The sequence below is a fragment of the Sciurus vulgaris genome (assembly GCF_902686455.1).
Source record: "Sciurus vulgaris genome assembly, chromosome: Y".
Classification (NCBI taxonomy): Eukaryota; Metazoa; Chordata; class Mammalia; order Rodentia; family Sciuridae; genus Sciurus; species Sciurus vulgaris.
Window position 1 is genome coordinate 519228 of NC_136481.1, and position 12895 is coordinate 532122.

A 12895-nucleotide genomic window follows, 5' to 3' on the forward strand; every position below is an offset into this window, starting at 1 on the left:
TTATATTGAAACATCACTGTGCTAGATTTGAAAAGTCTCTAAGTCAGATCTGTTTTTCATATTCTGGGTGGTCCTGTAGCTTTTAATCTTGTCTTTACTACTCCTGATTTGTTACATAGAAAAAGCATTCTTTCCTGTTTGGTTTTGCAGGATGACAGACGCCAGGGAGTCCAAGTGAATCTGTAAAGTCACCAAATCAGTGACCTGTTAGATACCTGCAATAATCAGTGACCTATTAGATATCTGCAATAACCTGTACTATTTTTATAGTGAATAGATGTTCCTAATTCTGCTACTCCTGTGTAAGTCCTGGGTGATGAATCTTTTTAACCCTATAAGTAAGTGGGGGGGTCCTACATCTGGTGTGTGCTGTTTTTGGAATGGGTAGGTTTTGGTTGTGGGGTAAAATGTTGGCTTGAGGAGTAAGGAGGATTAAGGTACAGAGGTCAGTTTGATTTTGGTAGGCAGGGATGAATATGAGTCTTCCAAAGGAAAAAAGCCTCAGAAGTCAGGGGCATCAGGGCCGAGGGACTGACACAATTGTAGGTCTTTTTTTTTTTTTTTTTTGATGCAAACTGCAAGAGGTGTTTATTCCAGCGCGCTGGGACCCAACTTGAGGAGTCGAGTCCCTAGCAGAAAATCTTGTAGGTTTATAAAGGCAGAAACCACATATCGGGAGGGGTTGCACATGAAAGGGAAAAGGGGAACAAAGCTGCCGGGAAATTTTCAAAGGGGGTCTGGGTTTGCTGATAACATACAACATGTTTTACAATGTTTTACAACAGGGCGTAGATTCTGGTCAATAGTTTCTGGTAATCCTACTGTTTGAGCACTATCTGGCTATCTGGCTCAATTTACTCTTTTATTCTCTGTTTGGGGCTGTTTCTTGGAACAGCTTTAGGGACTTTGTTCCCATTACTGGGAGGGTGACCTTAGGGAGTTGAGACAATGGGAGGGAGACCTTAGGGAGTTGAGATAACTGGGAGGGTGACCTTAGGGAGTTAAGATAAAACAGAGAGCTTAAAAAAATGTCCATTCTTTCATTTCCCCATTTTCTTTTCTGGCAAGTTCTAATCATGGAACTTCTGTCTCTATATACTCTTCTCCAAAGCTATTTCCTTGGCGGAGGGACTGGTATTATTGCCTGAGCATTAGTACCTGTACAGCACTTACCCTTTCCCTGATGAAGGTGACTAGGCGATTTCAGGCAGGCAAGAGCCCAGGGGGCACCAATTAGCAGCCCCTTGTTTGCAGTCCTTGATAAACAGTCCTTGATAAAGGCAGGTAAATTTGGTAATCAATGGCCTCTGGAGATTCTTGACATTCCATTCTTCCAGGGGCAGTCTCCAACTTCCAGAGGCAGATGGCTTCATGGCTTCATTTGCTCGAATTGACCCGATCCCCTATTTCTATACTAACTACCTGTTCCCAATTCTGGCTTCATTCCCCCCTTTAGCTTTAGGAACCCATAACTGCTTGTTAAGGAAATGAAAAGGGGCATCAGTCGTTCTGGCTGCTTCGAAGCTGAATGGGGGCAGCGAGGGGCAAGCAGTTTGGAGTTCCTTCTTTTTAAAAAATCCGGTCAATTGAGGGGTCCCAGGAAGAAGCCTGGTTGGGGAAGAGCAGGTTGTAAAGTCATCTGGGGGTTGTTGCTTCTATGATAGAAGAACAAAAAGACATGAGTACTGAAATGAGATTAGTACAAAGTAAATGTTGCAACATCTGGAACATGCCACTGAGTATCATGAAAATGACAGAAGTTAATCTCTCACCAGGAGGTGGAAGAACTGAGAAATTGTTCCCATAACTAGGCCTAGCAAAGGCTGGAGAGGACAAGGCCTTTATTTGGGGACTTTAACATTGTCCAGGTTATCAGGAATGTAAACACAACATTTAACTCTTAATGTCATAGATGTCCCCAGAAAATATAGTTAAGCTACTTAATGTCATCTGATTTTGTAAAATATCCCTTTATTGGTATAACCTGTGTTTACTAGAGATCTCTATACTTCTGTTACTTAGGAATAGATAATCATACTAGCAAACATAGATTAAGTCTAATTGTAGGTCTTAATTCCATTAAAGGAACTATTTTCTTCCTTTAAAAATGTCCAGGAATGGCTGTATTTTGGTTATAACTGTTTTTGCTCTCTCTTCAATACCAAGTTGGTCAAATTGACCTTGTTCCTATCTCCTGTTAAGAGTAAAGCTGAGTTCCTGCAGGGGTCACTCTTGGGGAACTTGAGAGAACTTCCTAGCTCTTTTAGTGAAATCAGTTAGGTAGGGTCTTCTTGATGAGGTGACTTTTCTTAGAAGCATCAGGGATGTCTACCTTCTCCAATGACTCTCCCCTTTGCAGTAGGTGCATTGATTGGCTTTCTGTTCTCCAGTGATCTCATTATTCTCCATGAATAATGGAGATCATGTGGCCCACAGTTTCAAAGCTCTTTAGAGAAGTTCTCCCATTTCCTGGGTTCAGGATGACCCAGAGGGCAAGAGTCAAATATTGATTTTCTTGGTCCATTTGTTTTAATCTTGATCTTAAACATCCAGCAAGCCAGTCTCACAAGTCTTAAACTAAGAGTACTGGGCTTTAATTTTAATGATGTCTATAACCTTATAGTCATTCACCCTTTTATTTAACTGGAGTCTATATTAGTATTGGAAGTTACCATTATATGCTCTCTGTCCTGTAGGTAAGGACTTATCTCAAATTAGCCAAGATGGTGTGTTTTCTTGAAGTAGTACCTCTGCAAAATGTTAACAGGTAAAAATTATAGCGTTTACAAGGAAAACACAAAATGAAATTGCAAGAGTAAAAACATATCCAGCTTGTTTAATAGCTATCTTGAATTTTGGCTGAGTAATACATTATGTCCCCTGTTTGAGATTACAACAAAAATCAATCTTTTGAATACAACTTTAAATGGACTGGAATCTGGTCATTCTAACATGCAGAGAGATGGGAGGTAGAACCTTATCTCAAGTAAGAGGGGGTTCTTCACAAATCTTAGGTAAAATGTTCTAGTTTTGAAATTGATCTTTGCATCTTTCTTAAATGTCATTTAACAAAGTTTACATATATTGTTTCCTGTTCTATATGAACATTAGTTAACACAATATAATATTATACTTAAAAGGAGGAAGGATAAGGAAGAATAAATTTATATTAGGTAGAGGGGAATAAGGAGAGGGTAAAGGGTATGAGATAAGAATGATAGTAGAGTGAAATAGACATTATTACCTCATGTAAATGTATGATTGCATGACCCATATGATCCTGCAATATGGACAATCAGCAAAATGAGAGATTACACTCCAAATGTATATCAAAATGTATAAATGCATTCTACTGTCATGTAAAAATTAGAACAAATAAAAAATTAATTTAAAAAAAATTGAATCAAAGAAAGGCTGAGAGAGCTTTTAATTTTACTTTTGTGTGGCAAAGTGGCAAAATGCTTTCATGTTTCATATTAACCTTTGAATAGATCAGGCTCTCATTATCTTTTAGAAATACATTTACATTTTTATCCCAGTGTAGAAGGTAACAGAAGGTTGACAGAACATTAAATAATACAAATAGATCCCCAATAAAATTCACTATTTGTATAAATTTAAAATTACCATAACAGACTAATTTAGTTTGGAGAACAGCAGCTTAATAAAAATGTCTCTTAAATTTTTTGCTTTAAAGATTGTATACCTGTAAGATATGAATACATTTAGTAGATCATACTGTGTTTTTATATTAACCAAGTTTAACTTTTAAGGAAAAATTTAGATTCTGTGATGTAGTGTAATACTAAAAAATAACAACTCTTACTGTGCAACTAGATTTGCACAGATCCCACTTCCTTCAAAACCAGTTGCTTTAAAGACTAAAACTTAATAGACACAAAGTAGAGAGTAAATTAATGTTTTACAAAATCATTGTCAGTTTAATATATAGATTAGGTCCATATGTTGACATAAGGTCAAATACTATTATTTGACTTTAGGGAAAAACCTTAAATAGGTTTAACTGATAGTCTGACATACCTAAAATCAACTTAATTACACTTGATTAAACAAACTTTACATGCACACAGATTTTTATAGCACTTTTCATGTATTTCATTACACAGACTTTCTTACCCAGAAAACTTCTCTTTTTCCATCTACTGAGTATATTTCCATACCTAAAACCTTCCATATTTTCTTTCCTATCTTTTATCCCTCTTTTAATTCACATTCTAGACAACTCATACAAAATTTCTGAATTTGGATAAATTACTATATTTTAATAAGAAGAACTACTTCATGTTATTTACAGTATCTAATTGATCCACAGTTGAAACTTTTGGACACCTTGTACATAGAATCATTTCTGTTGTTTGTTTACTAATTCATGAAAACACAAATAATATTCAAGTATATATCACTGCATGTAATTTAAGACATTGAGTACTTTACATTATATTTAACAGCATTTTAACTTTGCAAATTAATCAGATGTTTCTAATCACATTTGTGAAGATTAATCCCATATATGTCAACTATAATTTACTTATTAACTATAAGAATCATGGTATCACACAAGTGTATTGAACAGTAGCCACCTATTCCTTGTTGAAGAAAAATTCTTGAAATAATGGATTTGTATCTTTACATTATCATCTGTGTACCCAATGTAAATGGAACCTTTTAAGCCATATGAATTAAATATACTTGGATCCACTTTAAAAATTTTAATTCATGAGCACTCATTTTCAATATGTCAATTTTGATATCAGGTACATAATATATGTACCCATATATATAGACAGACAACAAAATATACTCATAGCACAAAAGAAAAGACCTTGTAGCTTTAGGTGAATCTCCATTGCAAAGTTACAGATGTGTATAAAAAACTATAGTTGAATAAAAATAGGACTGATCAGATAAAACATTAACTTATGTGTGTAGGATCAAAATTATGAGCTTGAAAAAATGTAGCATTTAGGAAAACAAAAGAATCCTAAAAGAAAAAAATGATCACAGTCATTAATTATTTGAGTAAAATAGTATGAGAGAGTAGTAAGAGAGAATGGGGGAGAGGGGAGAAGAGGGAGACACAGAGAGAGGAGAGCCCTAAAATAAATTTTTCTTCTGTGTTGCAGTCACAGAGAAGTTAAATTGACACTTTTTCTTTAGTTTGAGGTCTCCCATTGAGCCTACTGTTTGTGATCCAATGCAAGCTTCAGCTCAGTCTGGCCAGGGAAATCACTGCTGAGAGCTTTTGAAACCTATCCCCGTGGTTGGTAATCAGGCCAGATTTGGATGCAGAAAATTATGAAAATTATCTCCCACTACTTTTGAGGAATGAAGCTGCTATGTCATGTTCCTTATTAAGACATACCACTGGCTATTGGGTTGATTAGGGTTATTTTTCTCTCTCAATGTCAAGCAGGTTAAATTTTTGCTCCACAGGTAAGTTGCAGATAGGGGCTTAAAATAAGTCTTTTTCACATGACTCTGGATTAGAACTTCACTCAGAATGGAGGGTACTAATTAACATTTTGATATTATTTTAAGTTAAAGGAGGATATTTACCAGATAGTTGTGCCCTTAAAGTCTCTTTAGAGAGGGAACATTTGCCTGCTGCTTGGCCATTCACCATCCTTGTAACTTGGGACTCCTCTGATGTATTAGGGGACTTGGGAAGCTGGCTGCATCAAGGGGATGGTTTTTCTCTGGGGACAGTTTACCTTCCAGTGTCCCCATTGCACACATTTAGGGCATGGCTTGGTGGGGGTGGGGGCTTGGTTATGACAAATTTTTGCCCAATGATGTCCAGTCCAACAGCATTGGAAACAGGGCCCAGGAGGTGTATTAGAGAGTCTGGTTGGACTAGAAGCAGCAGTGACTTTTTTAGGCTATGGTTGGTTGGCTGATGTTTAGTTTTAAGATTCTTTCCTTTCTCCTGCTTGTTTTCATCTTCCCTATACATAAAGAAATATTGGAGATATGGACTGCAGGCCATGGGTAAGCTTGCCTAACCTGGAAACAGTACACCTCAGATAGATCCTGGGCCAAACCAGTGTTCACAGGTAAGAGTTGCCCCTCCAGATTTGTAAAAGAGTGAGATGGAATTGGGTGACCCCCAACAAGACCTCTTCTTTCTTTTGTTTCCAGATGGGATCCAATTCTTCCAAAACCCCTTGAGGTCACTTCTCTCTGCTCAAAAACTGGGATAATTTTGTCACTAAATTAAAGAGAAATCTTTGATCTTCTTTTGCACTGAGACCTGGCCTCAGTACAATTAGGTGGTGGAGAAAAATGGTCACCTGATGAAACCCTTATTTACTATACTATTCAGCATTTAGACACTTTCTGTAAATGGGAGGGTAAAAGGAGTGAAGTTTCTTATGTACAATTGTTCTTTTTATCTGAGAGATCATCCCGAACTAGTAATGAATTGCAGGCTCCACACAGACACTAATGGCAGTCTGCTATTTCCTTTCAGGACAATGCCCAATGTCCAGGAATTTGGACCCAAGATAGTACTTTTTTCTTTAACTGAATTAAAGACCTAGGGAACTACACTGAAAACTCAGAGCAATATTATCAAATCTTCTAGCAGTTATCAAACCTTTATTGATGACTTCAAGTGGAAAGATGTTTTGCTACTGTTGTGTCTAACTTTATTTTCTTTGGAAAAACAAAGAACCTTAGAGAAGGCTATTGAAACAGGAGACAACTACTATAGAGCAGGGGGAGGGAAAGTAACAATAATTGACAAGAGTTGAAACATTCCCAAGGGGAGTCAGACAGTTCCACTCACTTAACCAAATTGGGATGCAGGTAGAGATAGAGAAGAATGGGGCAGATGCCACTTTTTATACTGTGTTAGAAGGACTGAGGAGGGCTCAAGTTAAGCCTATCAGTTAAATCCAGTTTGCCACTGTGATTCAACAGGATAAGGAGTCAACAGTAACATTTCTATAGAAATTCCAGGAGGTCATTACCAAATACATAATATTGAGCCAGGGTTACAGATGAAGGAAATGATTCTTAAATTCTTGACCCAATCTGCTTCAGCCATATAGAGGAAGCTCAGAACCAGACAAAGCTTTACATCAATTAGTCCAGGCTGCTACAATAGTCTTTTATAATTGGGACCTAGAAAAGGAGAAAAGGGACAAATGACATGGAGAATTTGTGGCAGGCATGTAAACAGGTACACAGGGTACACCTCCACCTCTTATTTTTCTTTTGGGAAAAAGGTTATTTCAAAAAATATTGTCCCCAGAAGCATTGGCTACCTAATGTACTGCCTCCTTGATCATGTCCTCCGTGTCAGGGTAATGACTGTAAGGCTAGATGTCTTCAGAACTTGAGGGATCAAGACCTTGGCCAACTAGTTCCCAGTGCTAAGTCCCAGAGGCTTCCTTTATGGCTCCCATGGTTGAAGTCCACCTTGAGAGCCCTGGGTAAACTTGCTTGTGGACAAGCACCAGATAAACTCCCTTCTTGACACAGGATCTCAATTCTCAGTCCTATCCTTCTCTCCTGGACCTAAGTCCCAAGACAAAGTAATTGTTCAGGGTATATTAGGCTGGCCCCTTGAATGATATTTTATTAGACCTCTTGCTTATATCTGGGATAATTTCCACATCTGTCAATCTCTCTTAATAAAGTGGACCCCATAATTTGGTTGGATTATAATACAGTGGGAAGGGTACAGACTGCAACTTCTGCTGAAATTAACCTTCTCTTGCCAAAGATAGTATCCCTTAAATTCTGAAGCTCAGAAGGGACTAATAAATACATACTGAGTTTGAATAGGAAATTTTGGTACAGTACTCTAGCCCTTGTAATACTTCTATATTTGGGGCCTCATGGGGCCCCAATAAATGGAGATAAATTCAGGATCTTTGTATAATCAATGAAGCATTAGTCCCTTTACATCAATTTGTTCCAAACCCATATACTCTCTTTAACCAAATTCCCAAGGGAACTACTTGGGAATACTGTCCTAGATTTGAAGGTCGCCTTCTTTTTCATTCCTTTGTATCCAGAAGCCAATTTCTATTTTCCCTTGAGGATCTTACTCATAAGGTGGGACAAGTTACCTGGACAGTCCTTCCCTAGGAATTTAGAGATAGTTCCCATGTGTTGAACAAGCACTGGCACAAGACCTCAGGGACTGGTCAAACCCTTGTACAGTGTTATTTCTTTTGTTGTGGACTTTTAGGAAAAAATTTTTCCTGAGGGCACTGGCTCTCTTCTCAATTTCCTAGTCATTAGGGAATATAAAGTTTCCTGAGAGAAGGCTGAGTTATACCTACCCCAGGTTATGTAATTGGTCAGATACTGAAAGGTGAAATGCAAAAACCTAGAACAGAAAGAATTCAATCTGTACTCTTGAATTTCCTCAGACAATAAAACAACTCAGGGTTTTTTCTGGAAACAAGCAAATATTGTAGAATTTGGATCCCTGGATATGCTGAAATGGCAAGACTCCTCTATGAATGCCTTAAGAAAGCACAGAGATATTCACACAAAATTGTTAATTGAACTTCAGAGGCAAAGGAATTCTCCAAATACATTAAAAAGAGCTCTTACAAAGGCCCCTTCTCTAGACCTGCCCACTCAACCAACTTTTCATTTGTATGTTACAGAAAGGAATGGCGTGGCACTAAAAATGATTACTCAATCAACAGGGGCCACTCTCCAGCCAGTGGGATACCTAAAGAATTAGACAAGGTGGTCAAGTTTGGCCTGGACATTTTAGAGCTGTGGCTACAGTGGGACAATTGGTCCCTGAGGAAAACAGGCTTACTCTGGGAAAACTCCTAATGGTACTTACCTCCCATAATATAGAAGAAACTGTAAATTCTAAAGGGAGTCTTTGGTTAACAAACAGTTGTTAAATATTAGATACTTTTGTTGGAAGGATCTAAAATTACCTTAAAGTCTGTCATAATCTCAATCCAACCTCTTTCAGACCTGAAAGAGAGGAAATACCTCTTTACTCTTAAGAGGAATTTTAATGAGAATTGCCAGACCAATTTAATCTGATTATTCTATAAATAAAACTGATCTCACTCTATACAATAATGGGATGTTGCCGGGGACCAGCCCAAGCAGCAGAGTCCAGGGGTCCTTGATGGCCTGAAATGTAAAAGCCCCAAAAGATTAGGCGGCGCAGCGTCGGCGATGGACAGCAACCACACAGACTCAGGTCAGTGTTAGGTTGCTGACAAGTTTATTGAATTTACCAGCAATTTTTATACCCTTTACAAACTTACTAAGAATAAAGGAGGGAGTTTCAAGGGCATAGATAACAGAAGAAGGATTTGGGCATTTAGCCAACAGGCGCCATCTGGTAATATCTTATCTTACTTGACATTTTCCCACAATGAAGTATCCTTGACTCGAAACTTACAAAGGCAAGTTGTTGTATACCACCTGTTTTTCTTTGAAGTTTAACTTCTTATTTGATCTCTTACTGCTAAGACTAATTATAACTTCTAGTAATTTGTTATTAATTTTTCATGACTATAATTACATGTCTATGCTATGTTAAATCATATCATACTATTAAGAACCAAGTTATTGTCTTCAGAGTAAAAAATCTTCATCTAAAAGAACTAAAACTTTTCTTTTGAACTAAATATAATGTATTTCTGTGGGAGGCTCATTACTTTGTAGAAGAAACCAGATGTAATAAATATGTTGATCACTGAAGCTAAGAGAATCACTTATATGCAACTAGATGTCTGGGAGTTTTGTAAAAGTTAACAAAAACATCACAAGACATATTGCTTCAGAATGTCCACCATTCCCTATAGGAATATTAGTGCTTTGTGTAAACAAATGAACTTTATTTTACTGGAATTGAGTTAACTCATATGAACTGTTTGTGTTCCCATCATCCTTCAACCGAAGAACTTTATTAAACATGATTAATCCGCGTAATATTGTGAGTTCTGGTGAAAAACAAAAAAGGAAGAGAGATTAACACTCTGAGGAAGGGGCTCCAGCTTTACTCAATTTACGACGAGTCCTTGCTATCGTCTTCCAGGGAAGGCCTTGGCAGCACCCAACTTATGACGAGTCCTTGCTATCATCCTCCAGAGGAAGATTACCAACCTCTGGCATGGGTCTTTATGCACCAGGCACACTTCCCTGGCATGAGTTTTATGTGCTAGGCGCCCCCGCAGGATGTCATTGGTAATTGATGGGACTTGGAGATCAGGATATGCAGTAGTAACAGATTTTGAGGTTCTTGAATTTGGACTGCTTCCTACTAATAGAAGGGCTCAGTTAGTAGAATTAGTTGTCCACCCTGGATGAGATAGAGAGATACCTAAAGAAAAGAGTCAGTATAGGTTTCAATTCTAAGTATGATTTTCTCATACCTCATGCTCATGCGGTTATCTGGAAAGAGTGAAGATTGTTTCCTATTACAGGAATTCTTGTTTAGCATGCCCGGGAGATTCTTCACCTCATAGATGCCCTTTCAGGTAGCAGATATCCATGTAACTAGACATTGGGAAAAAACAGAGCTGCAGATATAGCAGCCAAGGCAGCTGCTTTACAGGGTTCCACAGTTGCCCTATTCCTGTGGAAAAATTCTTTTCTGTCCTCTGAATGTCCCTATTACTTGATGGAATAGACTCAACAGGCTGTACCTCAAAGATACCAGCTAGATTGTAGATCAGGTGGGTGTCTCCTGAGGGCATTCTATTACTTCCCCAACCATCCCAATGGAAGTTTTTAAAGTTTCTTCATCAGCTCTATCTTTTGGGAAGAGATAATATTCTTACTCTAATACAAAAAAAAAAAAAAAAAAAAAAAAATTTCAGGAAAAGGCTTAAAGGACACAGTCTAATAGGTCATCCAAAGTCATGAAATCTACCTTTTTTCCCTTTCCTTGGGCCTCTGGCAGTCCTAGTATTTATTCTTCATTTTTGTCCTTACATTATTATTTTGTATATTAATCCATACTCATGCTCCTAATCATGGGATCATTTAGAAAAACTAAAAGGGATGTATGGAGAGAGTACAGTGATGGTGGGGAGTACATGGACAGGGCAGAAGATAAAGAGAGGAGGAAATTCCAGAGATCATAAAAAGAACAGGCCAAAATTCCTGTACCAGATTCCCAGTTCTGGGGCCCTTTTTCTTCAGAGAAATTTATCTCTGTGTCTCTGTCATCTTGCAATAAACCTTACTTCTTGCTTGCTATCTCTATGTTCTTCAATTCTCTGCTTAATAGAGATGATGAACCCAGTACCCCTAATTTGTAATAAGAACTTCTGCCATATGGGAGAGGGCCACATAGCAGAAAAACACCTTTTGATGTTTTGTGGGAAACAGACAAAGTGTCCTTCAGAGAACAGAATGATCCAAGTTTAATATGCTGGTGGGCTTAGAGGAGTTTCTTTTCCAAATTCGGAGTTCTTTGTTCTCCATTTCAGCACAGGCTTCTGCATTTTAAGACTCCTAATCACACAACCAAGGTTTCTCCCCCTTCCTCAGATGGATCAAGATCTCACCACAGAAACTGAGCAAGCAAAGATAAAAAATAAACTTCCAAGAAGGGTGTCACCACTTCAGTTTTTTTTTTTCACATGAGATTATACATATTTCTACCTAGGCATTCTATTTCTATACTACATAATAGAATGTTACAACTAAGTTGTGGAAGGCTTGCATTGATACTGATGGTGATTCTGGTCTTGAAAATAGAATTGGGTCCTCATTCTCATAGTTAAACATACAAGAAAGGCTAAGCCAAGAGTAGAAAGCAAATTTTAACTAAGAGACAGAAGATAGGGATAGATAGATAGATAGATAGATAGATAGATAGATAGATAGATAGATAGATAGGTATCTTTGGAGAGTGGCCAAGGATCCAGAATTGATTCCCTGGGTGAGGGGATGGATCTTGTATTTTTATAGATCTCAGCTTTCTTCCTTCTTTCCTATTTAACCAAAAGGCAGGAAAAGAGCCAGCAAGGCGGTTCTTTGCAAAAATTTTTTGCTGATATTCTGTTAATAAGAACAATTATGATGAAGGTCTCTGGAGATAATTATTGCAAGGGTCTTTTAGATCAGGGGTCTGTTATCTGTTTTAATGTGAACTAAAGACATTTGAATCACTCTTTTTTCTTTTTAAAATTTAATTCATGAGCGCTCATTTTTATCTATATGCCAATTTTGGTACCATTTGGACAAAGACACACATACAATGACAAGTGTGCACAAATATACACAAATCTATTTGATTCTTGAGATTATGAAAGATTTGTTTTATGTATGTAGACACACCATTATTTGGAGCATAAGTATTTAAGATTGCTATTCTTGTTGATGTGTAGTTCCCCTATAGTGTAAAATGACCTTTGTCCCTTCTGATTAATTTTGATTTGAAGTCCACTTTATCAGATATGAGAATAGAAACCTCTGCTTGCTTAGGAGTTTCATGTAAATGGTACTTTTTTTGCCATTCTTTTACCTTCAGTCTGTGGATGTTTTTGCTATGAGATGAGTCTCTTGGAGATGCATATTGTTGGGTCTTTTTTTAAAAAATAAAATTTAAAATAAAATTTTTAGTTGTTGGTGGACATAAAACTTTTATTTTACTTTACATGGTGCTGAGGATTGACCCAGGGCCTCATGTATTCTAAATGAACACACTATCACTGAGCCACAACTGCATTCCAGGCTTGTTTTTTAATGCAATCTTTCAGTCTATGTCTTTTGATTAATTAGTTTAGGCCATTTACATTCAATGTTATTATTGAGGAATGATTCTTATTCCCTGTCATTTTATTTCTGATTTTTAATTTGAATTAGTTTTTTGAATAGACATATATGCATTTGTCCATCTATTTATTTGTTTCTGATTTTTTTTAAC